This window comes from Pinus tabuliformis, chromosome X (genome assembly GCF_031772625.1).
Source record: "Pinus tabuliformis cultivar Carrire ecotype Pingquan chromosome X, CPIR1, whole genome shotgun sequence".
Classification (NCBI taxonomy): Eukaryota; Viridiplantae; Streptophyta; class Pinopsida; order Pinales; family Pinaceae; genus Pinus; species Pinus tabuliformis.
This window is the reverse complement of record NC_142308.1, coordinates 1080209040-1080224473: the sequence shown is the minus strand read 5'-3', so window position 1 is coordinate 1080224473 and position 15434 is coordinate 1080209040. Positions and strand designations below refer to the sequence as shown.

General features: G+C 40.8%; 1 protein-coding gene across 2 annotated transcripts in view; it reads left to right on the top strand.

The window, feature by feature from the left end:
• LOC149143567 (uncharacterized) overlaps positions 1–14686 on the top strand; it is an 87757-nt gene extending 73071 nt beyond the window's left edge. For both annotated transcript variants that reach the window (XM_089453260.1, XM_089453259.1), the window contains one exon: positions 14146–14686. The gene's annotated coding sequence lies outside the window, so the exon portion shown is untranslated. The remainder of the gene's footprint in view (positions 1–14145) is intronic.
• Positions 14687–15434: the final 748 nt, after the last annotated feature.

The following is a 15434-nucleotide window of genomic DNA, read 5'->3' as shown; positions in this document are numbered from 1 at the left end:
GATACTGGTCTAGGACCAGTGGAGTTGTACTCACTATGACGCTGACTTCGGGTTGGTTGAGACTGGTCTGGGACTAGTGGTACATACTCTGAGACTGACTTTGAGTCAGTATGATACATCCTCGATCATTTCTTCTTCTTCATAATTCGGACAAAAGCAGAGCAGAACAGAGCAAAACAGTACAGATCAGTGCAGGGCAGAACAAGACAAAGCAAAACAGGCAGAATAGAGCAGAGCAGGGCAAGGGTCAGGCTGTACAGGGCAGTGCATTTGATGGATGAATAGTAACAACCGATAGACAGATTGCAGATGAAGTTCTCCATGGTTGAGAGGGAGTGTTAAAATTGGCAACCAGGGCAAAACTTCACGTGGGTCATCTTATTCATGGCTGATAATATTTTTATTAGATTCCTCTTGTCGAGAGGTGTAGGATTGATATAAAGATCATCCGATTCCGATAAGTATTCATGGAGATATGAATTTATTTTGATTATAGAATTATTATCAAGCCGACCTACAACTCATGTAGGCTCAGAAGCCCAACAGTCGCATCTATTCACCCACCAACATTGTGTATAAATATAAGAGGACTTTTCCTCATTTGGACTCACTCATCTCATCACATCTCTCTCTCTCTACTATGCAGAAATGAGTCTCTTCTCTACTGCGCTGAAATGGGTCTCTCTCTCACACATGTGAAGCCGGAAGCTGTTGAATTTGAAGCTGCAACTGCAGAAGTAAAGATTGACTTGCGTGGCCTAGAAGATCTCCTCTTTGGAACTGCGCTGTAGGTTCATCTGAACCTCCTCTGAAAGCCGCAACTTTTGGTGGTGGAATGAAGTCAATCCGATGAATGGTTTGCAAGATATCGACTGCCCTAGTTTGAAGCCGGAAATTGCTAAAACTGAAGCTGCAACTGCAGAAGTAAAGATTGACTTGCGTGGCCTAGAAGATATCCTCTTTGGAACTGCGCTGTAAGTTCATCTGAACATCCTCTGAAAGCCGCAACTTTTGGTGGTGGAATGAAGTCAATCCGATGAACGGTTTGCAAGATATCGACTGCCCTAGTTTGAAGCCAGAAACTGCTGAAACTGAAGCTGCAATTGCAGAAGTAAAGATTGACCTGCGTCGCCTAGAATATTTCCTCTTTGGAACTGCACTGTAGGTTCATCTGAACCTCCTCTGAAAGTCGCAACTTTTGGTGGTGGAATGAAGTCAATCCGACGAACGGTTTGCAAGATATCATCTGCCCTAGTTTGATAATGAAGCCGCTAATGCTGATGCTGCTGATCTAGGGTTTGCTACTGCTGATATGAATCAGATTTATTGTACTATTTCTCTCTGCTGAATTATTGAAGATAAAAGAAGATTTGATCAAAGGGTTTCCCCACACATTGTGGGGTTTGTCCCTAGCTAGCTGCCACATCTTATGTCTCTTGTCTTGGCTTGTTTTCTGTCGATCGTTTAATGTTCTATCTGCATTTTACTTTATGTATGTGTGATTACTAATCTTTGGAATATAATAAGGAAAAGAAGTAAACTGTTATAAGCATAGAACATACCATAACTTAACAAGAGTGTTCCAAGAGCCTAAAGGGCTACCACTTAAGAGGGAAGTGGAGCACGAGATCTAATTGTTTTAATCTTCATTGCCAAACACTGGGTTCTATAGACAATCCATTTTGGAAGCGAGGTGAAGCAGTGGTTGTAGCAATTGCTGGAGTAGGGTGTTATTTGACCAAAGTACCTCACTATGTGGGTCACCCATCATAATTGTGCCAAAGAAGGATGGGACTTGGAAAAAGTGCATTGTTTACACGGTGTTAAACAAAATTACCCTCAAGAATAGGTACCCGCCTACACATGATTGATGACCTATTGGACTACTTGCAACAAGAAAAATACTTCACCATACCAGATCTAAAATTAAGTCATTACTAGGTTCGAGTAAGAGAAGAAGATACCAAGAAAAACACCTTCAATATCAGAGAAGGTTTGTATGAGTGGATAGTCATGCCATTTGGTCTATGTAATGCACTAGCTACATTTATGAGATTAATAAATGATATTATGTGCCTATATCTATATTCATTTATTATTGTTTATTTGGATGATATACTTGTATACAATGCTACCTAGGAGTACATCTCACATTTGATGTAGGTGCTAAAAATATTGAAGAAGCACCAGTTGTTGGCAAATCTCAAGAAGCGTGAGTTTGCATAGTAGTCGTTGATGTATTTGGGCTATGTGGCTGGTGGAGGGGAGATTAAGATAGAATCTATGAAGATGAAGGCCATCATAAAGCAGTGAATGCCCAGAAATTTTCAGAGGTTACAAATTTTGTTGGTGAAACACATTACTTGAGAAAACCCCTAGCTTTATTTTCAACAATAGGTGCACCACTCCACACCATAACAACGAGTGGCAAGAGTTTTTAATAGAGGAAGGGTCAGGAGAAGGCCTTTGTAGAGATGAAAAGTAAAATAAGTCAAGCACCAGTTCTCATGTTACCAAACTTGCAACAACTCTTTGAAGTGGAGAAAGGGGTGAGTGGGTATTCCATGGGAACGATCTTGATGCATGAAGGAAGGCTTCTATTCTACCATTTTGAAGTATTTCATGGGGTGGTTCTCAACTTCCCCTACCTATGACAAGGAGCTCTATGCCTTGATACAAGTTGCTAAAAAGTAGAAACACTATGTGATGGGTAAAGAGATCAGCATTCACATATATCACCCGTTACTACAATACCTATAAACGAAGTAAAGTCACAACAAACCAGGCATTACAATAGATGGGGTTCTTACAACAGTTTCATTTAGTGATCAAGTACACGAAGGGCAACACAAACAAAATATTAAATATATGAAAGGTAGTTATGTCACAAAGACAAGAATGTGGAGTCGATTTAGTAAGGGTGTGGAATCCTTACTCCCCAAACTCGACTTCCAAATTCCAAGATTAGCAAGGGAATTACTCTAACCCCATGATTAATTGTGAGAAGAGATTAATCACCCACTTGGGAGGGGGCACCTTTAAATAAATTGCAAATAACAATAATATACATTACATATAATTAAAAAAATAAGAGTTGGAGGGGTTTGGGGAGGGGGAGGGGAAGAAGAGGAAAGGGCACCACGTAGCTATGGATTAAGGTTTAATATGAATTTTAAGAGAAAGGAAAATGAAGGATTTTGCGTGTGTAGGAGAGGTGTTGGTGGGAAAAGAGGGGATAAATACATGGGGGAAAACAAGGAGAGGGGGGAATGATGATAGATGGGGAAAATGTTGCTTGATTTTCTAAATGATAAAAACCTTGATTAAATCTTGAAGGGAATCTTGTTAAAATTGGGAAGTGAGATTGTTTGTTGGGGTTTTAGTCAAACAAAGGTTGTGAGCCCATGCAACTCGTAGGTCTCAAGGGGAGGAGGATGAGTTCTCACGGGAAGGAGTTTCTCCTATGAAAGAGGCTGGGAGGTAAACCAATTGGCCAATTCTAGCTTGACAATGGTAGGCAATGAGATACAAGAGCCCAGACCTAGTAGTTGAAGGGCAACATCATATGAAGGTATTGCATTTTATTTTTTTTCCTTTCTTTGATTGAGTATTATGTAGATTGGTTAAGGTAAACGAAAATTGGTTGGTACTAGTCGTGGATTGTTATGAATAAATATATAGGAAATAATGTAAATGACAATAATCATAAATAATTATTAGTTAATTAGTAATTATGTTGAAGAGGCATGTCTAATGAGACATGACGCCCCATGAAGAGATACCTGCTTGGTATATAAGAAAACCTCTCGTTCTCATTGTAACATAATTCTTATTCACACATTTAATATATAATATTTGTATCCTCATGGATATATTTATATTCCAAGTCTTCTGGAGTAATTAATCTGAAGAAGGAACTTTGTTCGCTTCATTTGGTATCAGAGTTGTTCGATCCTCTGGTTGCTCAACTGTTGCACAGAGCCTCGTTCTCTGATCCAAGCCTTTGGCCATCAAACTTCGTCAACATTGTTGCCGTCAAGATTCAAGCGTTTCACTACGTAGTGGAGGTTCTCCATTTTGTCAGTCACTAGTACGCCTTTGGCCACATCAAGTTAAAAAAATTGAAAAAAAATTATTGAAAAAAAAACTATATATAAAGGAAAAAGATTTAAAAAAAAAATTAATTACATTACCAAAAAAAAATCGAAAAAGAACATATACATAAAAAATTCCGAAACAAAATTAAAGTTATAATTAAAAAAAGAAAAACCCCAACTTACCTGGTTGCCCTGCACATAGCCACCACTTTTCGTAGTCCAAAGAACCACATTAAAATTGACCGACCGTCAGCCACCACCATTGGCGGCACTTGAATACCACTGTCTTGTTCTTTGCTCGATGTCACAGTGCCACCAACGATCGATCTAGAGGCACCTGCTGCACATAGTCGTTGGGAGCCCAAAAACCTTCGCGACCCAACCGCACAACCACCGGAGCCCCAACCCCTCTGTAGCCACTTCTCCACGCTAAATTGCCATCGTGGAACAAAAACACCTGCACAACAAACGTCAAGCCATCACATGACCACCCAACCGACTTTGCATCCCGAATGTGTAGCTGGCCGTGGTATAGTCTATCGCCATTGGTCGCCAGCGAACTCAGACGAGACCAACCACATTTGCATAACCCTGTCATCGCATCCCCTTTATGTTCTCTGCCCTCGATCCGCATAAATATGTCCACCACAATCAACGTTCCTCGACCACCTGCGCCATGGGGATCCACTGTCCACAGTGTAGTCACCGTCGTCGGCCACAGTTGCAGTCAACCCTGAATCTGCGGTCAATGTTCAAGTGACATCCAAGCAAATCCTTTGTCGTCGGTGTCTGTTAATTTATGGTATGTTCTATGCTTAGTGCAGTTTACCTCAATTTCTTCTTATTAGCCACTCTTTAGCAATCACATAAACATAAAGTAAAATGCAGATAGAACATTAATAGATTGACAGAAAACAAGCCAAGAGAAGAGACACCAGATGTGGCGGCTAGCCAGGGACAAACCCCAATGTGGGAAAACCCTTTGATGAATTCTTCTTTAATATTCAATAGTTCAGCAGAGAGAAATAATACAAATACATAAATCTGTAATTTTATGACAGCAATAGCAAGCCCTAACCAATAAAGTCAAATCTAGTCAAACAAGATGAAATTGACCTTCAATATGCTTGGTCAATTTCCCGTCATCTAGTCCTCCAACAACAAGAAGAAGCAGCCCATAAACAATCCCAAAAACCCAGTCAAACTGCCGTCAACTGAAGTCATCTTGCTGCCACAAACTAGGGTAGTTAACGCTGGTCAAACCAGAGTTCAGATTGCCTCGGTTTGTGTGCCAAAAACTGCGGCCTGCCTAGGAGAGGAAGCCACACTAAAACCACTCCTGAAAAGTCAACGCTTGGTCAACGCTGGGCAAAACGTCTTGCTGCAGCTTTTGCGTCCTCCTTCCCACGTGTGAGCTTCTCTTCCTCGTGTGTAAACCCAATCAGCTAAGGGGAGAAGAATGTGTGAGAGATGAGATGAGTGAATAATACCTCAACCTCACTTGTATTTATATGATATGCTGGGCATGTGTCCCACACATTTCGCTGTTGGCCGACCTTGACAATTTGTCAAGTAAATACATATAAATTCATATCTCCATAAATACTTGTCGGAATCGGATGATTGTTAGATCAATCCTACACCTCTCGACGAGAGGAATCAAGGAAAAATATCAGCTGCCATAAATAAGATGACCCACATGGAGTTTGGCCCTAGTTGCCAATTTAACACTCCCTCTCAACTAGGGAGAACTCCATCTGCTAATCCGCCTAACCGTCGGTACTATCTCTGCCATCAAATGCATTGCCCTGCACTGCTCGGCTCTGCTCTGCTGAACTATGAAGAAGAAATGATCGAGGATGTATCATATTGTTCTCCATTGACCCGAAGTCAGTGCCAGAGAGTGTGTGATACAACTCTCACTGATCCCAGATCAATGGAGGGCATTCTAGCATAGGGAGTACAGTAGATACAACGATGCGTCTGTCGATAGCACTGCTATGGTCCCTAACCCCATTTCCCTACTCATTGATCATATGAGAGGTACTTCCCATGAGTCCTAGACTGCATGGGTAGGATGCCTCGATAGGAGAACTAATCATCTTGTCCATAAGTCGCCACGGGGTATCACAGGGAAAGGTTGAACCTTTCACCCTATACATAGCGCACCACTAGGGGAGGGTGAGTCACCATGTGGTCGTATGTTGCTCCAAGAAGTACCCCTAGCCCCCCGGAGCTCCCAAAGCTCAATGTATGCATCATACACAACCCTCATAAGAGGGTCTCTCAACGACGCCAAGTCGTTCTCGGAAAGTCAAGAATTTGACATTTCTCAGGGGCTTCGTCAAAATGTCGGCGACCTGCTCATCTGTACCGATATGTTGGAGCCTTATTGCTCCCCGCTGCAACTTATCCCGAATACAGTGGTACCTAATATCGATATGCTTGGAGCGATCATGAAATACAAGATTCTCTGATAAACGAATCCTGCTCTGGTTGTCACACAGGATCACGGTAGTATCCAATGTAAATCCAAACAGCTCACTGAAGAGCTTCTGCAACCAGACCGCCTCACAAGAGGCCATACTCGCAGCAATGTACTCTGCCTCAGCGATGCTCAAAGCCACCGACTTCTGCGTCCTACTCATCTAGGATATCGAGGCAGATCCCAAAGAGAAACAGCACCCGGAAGTGCTCTTTCGGTCCACCACACTGCCTGCCCAATCAACATCGGTATATCCATGTAGTCTCACATCTCCGGCAGTGTATCTCAACCCATGAGTGATTGTGCCACAAAGGTATCTCAACAGATTCTTGGCACCAATCCAATGTGTGTGGTGAGGCTCAACCATATGTTGACTACAAAACATATATCCGAACGGGAGTTCACCAAGAACATCAATGCTCCGATGAGTTGACGATACTCGGTAGCATTTTGCAAAATAGGTCTGGCAGCACTACCGCTTAACTTCTTGAAGTCAAGCTCCATTGGGGTAGTCACGGGCTTGCAGTCCACCATACCGAATCTCTCCAATATCTTCACCACATATTTTCCTTGAGATAGGAAAATCTCCCTTGGCTTCTGCCAGACTTCTAGTCCTAGGAAATAGTGCATCAGTCCCAGGTCCTTCATCTCAAACTCAGAAGCCAACTCCCTCTTACATTTGTGAATGAGAGGGTCTACACCTGTCAGAAAGAGGTCGTCAACGTACAACACCAGTATGAGAGGTTTGTCATCTTCAACCTTAAAGTAAAGGTTAGGGTCGGCTTCACTCCTAGTGAATCCCAGCTTCATCAAGTAGCTATCGATCCTCTCATACCACGCTCGGGGTGCTTGCTTCAGCCCATAGAGGGCTTTCTTCAACCTGCACACGTGAGATTCTCGATCATGAATCTCAAATCCTTCGAGTTGTTCCACATAGACTTCCTCTTTGATTGAACCATGCAAGAATGCGACCTTGACATCCATCTGATGTAGGTTCCATCCTTGCGAAGCAACAAGGGCTATGATCGAGCAGATGGTGGTGTATCGGGCAATAGGTGCAAATATCTCGTCATAGTCTATACCTTCCTTCTGAGAGAAGCCACGAGTGACAAAACGAGCCTTATACTTTTCAGCGCTTCCATCAGCTCCATGCTTTATCTTGTAAAGCCATTTCAAAGTGACAACTGTTTTGTCCTGGGGTCTGGGGACCACATCCCAGACATTGTTCTTCATGATGGACTCATATTCCTCAGTCATAGCATCCTTCCATACTTGATGCTTGACAGCTTCGGTGAACGATGAAGGCTCATTTTGAATGATCGTGCTCATGAGGGTCAAGTATCCCTGATACCTGACTGGTTTCTTACTTTCTCGGAAAGTCCCTCTGGGTGCAATGTGTCCTTCGGCATCATCAAGTGTCCCCCTAAGCCATGAAAGCCTCTTCCTAGAAGAGGAAGGCTCTTGCGGAGGGGGATCAATAGGATCCACAGGTTCTACATCGAGCATCGTCTCATCTTGCTTTTCCTGTGGTTTCCTGGTGTCAGCTTCTCCAGATTTCCTTAGTATAGGAAGATCGTCAACTTTGCTAAGAGCCATATCTTTGTCAAAGGTGACATCATGGCTAATCTCGACTTCCCTTTGACTAGCCACATAGATTCTATAGCCCTTAGTATTTTTTCTATAGCCCACGAAGATTCCTTTCTTTCCAGATGCACCCAATTTATTCCTTTTCTCTTTTCGCACATGAAAATATACAGGGCTTCCAAAAATTCTAAAATGAGATACGTTAGGTTTCTTACCAGTGAACATTTCTTCGGGAGTCTTGGAACCCAATGCTTGATGAGGGCATCGGTTTTGCACATATACGGCGGTATTTGCAGCTTCGGCCCATAGAAACTTTGGAAGCCTTTGATCATGGAGCATAGCACGGACAACTTCCACAATCGTACGATTCTTCCTTTTCGCCACACCATTCTACTCAGGAGTATATGGTGTTGTAGTCTCCCTCTTAATGCCAACCTCTTTGCAAAAGTCATGGAACTCATTGGATTCATACTCAGTCCCATTATCAGTCCTTAAGATTTTGATCTTCTTTTCAGTTTGATTCTCGATCAAGGCTTTGAAGTGACGAAACCAGGAGAACACTTCATCCTTCTTTTTCAAGAAGTATATCCAAGTCTTGCGAGAATAATCATCTGTAAAAGTGAGGTAATATAAATATCCTCCCAAAGAATTCACAGGCATCATACCAGATATGTCGGAGTGAACCAATTACAATATATCGAAGGTCTTGCTATGGCTTGAGGAGAATGGTCCCCTTTTGAGCTTTCCTTCGGCACATCCTAGACATACACCTTCTTACTCTAATTTGAACTCAGGCATCCCGGTCACCATTTGTCTCACATCGGGTAGAGCTTTATAATGAAGGTAGTATAACCTCTGATGCCATAGTTCAGACTGAAGAGATGTGTCACAAGTCATGACCCCCAACGGACTTCCTCTGACATGATATAAAGAGTCAACCCGAAACCCAAGAGTGGAAATATCTTTGAAATTCTTTTTCCATACACGTACCTTGCCATCGATGAAGGCCACCTTGTAGCCTTTGTCTTCCATTGCCGAAATGGACACCAGGTTCTTTTTGAGATCAGGTACATATAGGACTTCTTGCAAATGAATTGTATTACCTTGATTCAATTGAAGAGAGACATTCCCTACGCCTTTCATGGGATATTTGGAGTTGTCCCCAAGAACAATTTCCAGGTTGGTCTCCTTCTCTATCAGATTAGAGAGAGCTTCTTTGTAATCGGTGAAGTGCCTTGAAGCACCACTATCAATAAGCCAATTTCCCAGCGAGTCCGGGGGAGAAGTAGTAGAGAGGGCTGCTGGTAGATACTATTCATCTTTCTTATTGTTAACAATGTTAGATTCATACCTGGAGTTTCTTGCCTTCTTGGACGGTTGACCACTTCCTTGATTTCCAACATTACTCTTTCCTTTGCCATTGAACCTGCCCTTCCTTTGATTGTTGTTGGAATTGCCTCGGGAGTGATTTTGATCATCATCATGAGATGTGTCCTTTCTATCAGGGCACTCCCTCACATAGTGGCCAATTTCGTTGCAAATGTAACATCTACCTTTCCTTCCACCTTTTGGTCCGACCTTTCCCTTAGATTTAGCCCCATAATTATTTCTCCTTTTAGCATGAGAGGAGAATGCAACAAGATTGCCTCTAAGTACAGACATTTCCTGCTCTTCCATCCTTGTTTCTTCTTGAATGCATGTCGCCATCAATTCCTCAAATCCTGGGATTACATTATTGTTGAGAAGAGTGGTTCTGAATATATACCATTCAGATGGGAGCCCTCCGAGAGTAGTGACTGTCAGTTCCCTGTCAGGAATGACTTCCCAATTGATAGGAGATCATTCTTGATCTCGGTGATCCTTAAGAAGTAGGCTTGCATACTCTCATCTTTGCCCTTCTTAATTTCCTTCAGCTTATTCTTAAGGAACAAAACTTGAGGTGGTCAGCTTGGAAACATAGGCCACTAGGCGCTTGTCCATAGAGTCCCGGATGATCTTCTTTGCTTTGACTTCTCCCCTGGTCCACTTGTTCCTTGCACCAACATATGCATTTGATGGAGGCTCAATGATTTCACCTCTTACATGGTCCAACACTTCCCGCTCTTCCAATGTCAAATCGAGAGACATCTTCCATCCGTGATAGTCAGACTTCTCACGGAGCTTGTCTTTGGTGGGGAAGTGTGATGAGGACCCCATGAAGCCTTTAGGATTTCTTCAACAGCCTTCGGTGATTGCTCTTGCTCTTGCTTGGGCTTTGTCTTCACCTCAGCTCCGGTACCATGTTAATTTATGGTATGTTCTATGCTTAGTGCAGTTTACTTCAATTTCTTCTTATTAGCCACTCTTTAGCAATCACATAAACATAAAGTAGAATGCAGATATAACATTAATAGATCGATAAAAAACAAGCCAAGAGAAGAGACACCAGATGTGGCGGCTAGCCAGGGACAAACCCCAATGTGGGGAAACCCTTTTATCAATTCTTCTTTAATCTTCAATAGTTCAACAGAGAGAAATAGTACAAATACATAAATATGTAATTTTATGACAGTAGCAGCAAACCCTAACCAACAAAGTCAAATCTGGTCAAACAAGATGAAATTGACCTTTAATATGCTTGGTCAATTTCTTGGTCATCTAGTCCTCCAACAACAACAAGAAGCAACCCATAAACAGTCCCAAAAACACAGTCAAACTGCGGTCAACTGAAGTCAACCTACTGCCACAAACTAGGGCAGTTAACGCTAGTCAAACCAAAGGTCAGATTGCCTTGGTTTGCATGCCAAAACTGCGGCCTGCCTAGGAGAGGAAGCCACACCAAAACTGCACTCATGAAAAGTCAACGCTGGTCAAAACGTCTTGCTATAGCTTCTGCGTCCTCCTTCCCACGTGTGAGCTTCTCTTGTGTGTAAACCCAATCAGCGAAGGAGAGAAGAATGTGTGAGAGATGAGATGACTAAATAATGCCTCAACCTCACTTGTATTTATATGATATGTTGGGCATGTGTGCCACACGATATGTTGGCAGACCTTGACAATTTGTCAAGTAAATACAAAAAAATTCATATCTCCATAAATACTTGTCGGAATCGGATGATCGTTAGATCAATCCTACACCTCTCGACGAGAGTAATCAAGGAAAAATATCAGCTGCCATAAATAAGATGACCCACATGGAGTTTGGCCCTAGTTGCCAATTTAACTAGGGCCCACATGGAGTGTGGCAGTGCCACCAATGATTGATCCAAAGGCACCTACTGCACGTAGTCGTCGGAAGCCCAAAAACCTTAGCGACCCAACCACACAGCCACCAGAGCCCCGACCCGTCTGTAGCCACTTCTCCATGCTAAACCGCCATTGTGGAGCAAAAACACCTGCACAACAAACGTCAAGCCATCGCACGACCACCTAGCTGACTCCGCATCTTGAACGTGTTGTTGGCCGTGGTATAGTCTATCGCCACTAGCCGTCAGCGAACTCGGACGAGACCAACCGCATCTGCATAACCCTGTCATCGCATCCCCTTTATGTTCTCTGTCCTCGATCCGCATAAATCTGTCCACCACAATCAACGTTCCTCGACCACCTGCGACGTGGGGATCCGCTGTCCATAGTGTAGTCACCATCGTCGGCCACGGTTGCAGTCAAACCTCAATCTGTGGTCAATGTTCAAGTGACGTCCACATAAATCCTTTGTCGTCGGTGTCGGTCTCAATACATTATAATTAAAGTTAATTTATATATAAGTTAGTTAATATATAATTAATTTGTATATAAGTTAGTTAATTTAATTATTTTGACTATATAATTAATTAAACTAAGTTAATTAATTCAATTAAAAAAATATTAAACATATAACGTATATAAAGAAAATTGATATATTTAAAAAAAAAAAATGTCATCCACCAAAAGTAGTGGTTTCTTTGCAATATGTCATTTTTGTTCAGAAGGATATCCTAATTGTCAAGAGTCATTCAGAAATCAAAACATCATTTGCAGAAAATGTTACAAAACTTTTACCTTAGTCGAATCTCTAAGTGATGCACAAAAACAATCAATCGCAAGAGATATAGAACAATTAATGACAATATTTAAGCGACAACATGCAGATTTTAATGAGGAGAAAAAGAAAATGGAATCCAAATTCCAAGTTGAACGTCCATCATCACTCCTTCAAAATGATGTAATCTAGTGTATTGATAAAGTGCAACTAGAAGATCAAGAGAATGACAAAATAGCCAAACCTCGGCAAAACAAGAAAGTGTTCCAACACGAACATAAAAATCTTATGGATATGCATTACAAGGAAGTAATGGAAAAGGATGAAGAAAAATTACTTGCACAAGTGAAGAAGACTAAGGTCACAAAGAAAGAACTCAAGAAGCATTTATCATAACAAGAAGAGGAAACCTTGCATTTAAAGAATCTTAATAAAAATTTATTAGAACAAATTAGAGATCTAAAAGATGAAAAGCATAGAAGTCAAAACACTGAAAATAAAGTTGATAAATCAGAAATCATAGAACTTTTACGTCTGAGAAACCATAATCAAAGCCTACTCACTCAAATTAAGAAACTTAAGGATGATAAGAAAGCATTAAAAGACAAGTTAGAACAATTCACTCAAGAAGAAGTATCGAAGTCTCCAGTCGTAACAGTCCAAGTGGAAGATAAGGGAACGAATACCGATCCAGTGAATATGACAACTCAAGAAGACAAGTCAGTTGAAGAAACGACACACTTAGATGTTGTAGTTCGGATGATTAACATCCCAAGTGAAGGTTTTATAACCAACTCAATAACATCGTCTCCCGAAGTAAATCAAAAAATTTCCACACTTAACAAGGGAATGTCAAACCAAAAAAGTTCCCTATCGGCATCCAAATCATGAGAGTAGACAACTCAACCATGCTACATATTGGGACCACTCAGAACAGAGATAACAAAGTGATGTTCTAGAGAAGAGTGATGTAACCTCAATCCAGTCCTATAATGATAAGTCGTTACAAAATTCCAGTGATCAGAATATTACACAGAAGATTAATCTAGGATGGTCTGATCCCTTCTCAGTGCGACAGTTTTGTTTGTCACTTAGAAGATCATATCAACATGTATCGACAAAGATGACAGTTCTGAGACAGAAAGACATTCGAAGCCAAAAAAGAGATCAAGCCTTTTTCATTAATAAGCTTTGAAGACAAAGCTTTTTGAGGAGGAAGACAATGTTATGAATGAATATATAGGAAATAATGTAAATGACAATAATCATAAATAATTATTAGTTAATTAGTAATTACGTTGAAGGGGCATGTCTAATGAGACACGATTCCCCATGAAGAGACACTTGCTTGGTATATAAGAAAGCCTCTCGTTCTCATTGTAACATCATTCTTATTCACACATTTAATATATAATATTTGTATCCTAATGGATATCTTTATATTCCAAGTATTCTGGAGTAATTAATCTGAAGAAGGAATTTTGTTCGCTTCATGGATTGTAGAGTTTTGAGAAATTACATTTGGTTGATCACAAACTATACTGAGATATATCTGATAGATGCTTTGTGTGGTTTATGGAAAAAAAGAGAGCGGGCGAGGATGGGCTAATTTCTTCAATTCTGATGCTTTCAAGATTCAGCAGAGACTTAAATAGGTAGAAGTAATGTGAGGGTGGACTACGAATGGAGATGTTTAGTTTCATAGTTATTTTTCCTCTGTTTTGAGAAACAATTATGTATATCTGAGTCAGACTGTATGATTGTAACTTACTTTTTTATCTGGATGTCATGCTAGCTTGTTTACAAAATGATTTGTTTGTTTTTCCAATGCAACTTGGGCATAACACCATAATAATTTGCTTGAAGAATTTATTGGATGTTTCTCTAGTCGTGGTTGGCTATTGTTATAAAAATGCCTAAGTTTGTATTCTATCTTTCTCTGAATTCGTACGCACTAACTCTCCATTGTGACTCTGCAGTTTTGCTTGTACAAGATGCGAGCAGTGAGGGTTAGACAGAGTGTCAGTTGCAGGCTATGTCAATAGATTCAGGCGGGTAATGGTTTTGGGTATGCATTTGTGCCTAAAAATTCATGCCTCAGAGGTTGAGAGTAGTGGTGTTGCTCGTGGCCTGCTGCATGCTCTATATTTTTTCCCTTCAATGTGTGTTTCAAGATTGGAATAAGTGTCTTGCTGGTCTTTCTTTACATTCCATCAACTCCTATGATAGCTCGGATTATTGTAAATGTATTTATGATGCCAACTTTCCGTGAGTAGTGACTGTCACCTCTGGAACTTCCTGTGACATGTTTAGAGTCATGTTGATTGGTGGTATATTATGTTAGAAAGTAGGTTAAACAATCATGGTGATTCTTAACATGTGCATCCCGTGGCTTCTATTGATATATTAGTTGTGAACTCCAGAATCAGGAAATAGTCAGTTTTAAAATGAGGTTTATCTTTCTTGAGGATACTCCCTTCCAATCTTGTAAATACATAATGGAGTTTGTTATCCTTTTTAGTGTAACGTTTTCATTTTGACCAGTGATCCATCGCAATGCCCACTCCGTTGTAGTTTATACCTCCAGAAAACAGTTTTGGAAATATCTTACTAAATTATAGTGAGAGTAACCTTGATATCATGTTCATTTTAAGCTACCTTTTTCACATCACAGTTGAGATGGATTATAAAGTGTCTTACATAGCTGAACTAGTCATTCCAGTTGTCTGAGATACAATTTTCATGACACCAGTTTTCTGTTGAGCTGATCTTGTGTTCCAAGAGGTTTGCATGCATTCAACAAATTTGGTTTTAAAGCTATGAAAAATTAGTTACTTTAATTTTGCTGTTCATGTAATTTGTAGCGCACAACTGAGTACCAACAAGAGCTCTTGACCCAAGGGAGATAAAACACGCAGTAATATAGGGTTTTAATATGAGTTTTCAAGGCAATTACCTCCTATATTTTCATGGTCCTATGACAATTTTTGAGGTGTCCGGTGGCAGGTTTTATCTGATGCCATTTGTTGCAGGGAGTCAAAATATATATTGCATGTGCTAGATTTAGATTCAAGTATGTTGTGAATTTGAATCCAAATAAGAAAACTTCCTGGCATTATATAAAAAAGGTAAGTTTCGGACAATGGAAACAGAGGCAAGTCATGGTACATCTTAATTCTGAAAGTATGAGTAAAATACTTGAAGACCCAAATGCCATTTGTCAAGGATTAGAGAGAGAGAGCTGCTCGTTAGTGTTGAAAGGTTTCTT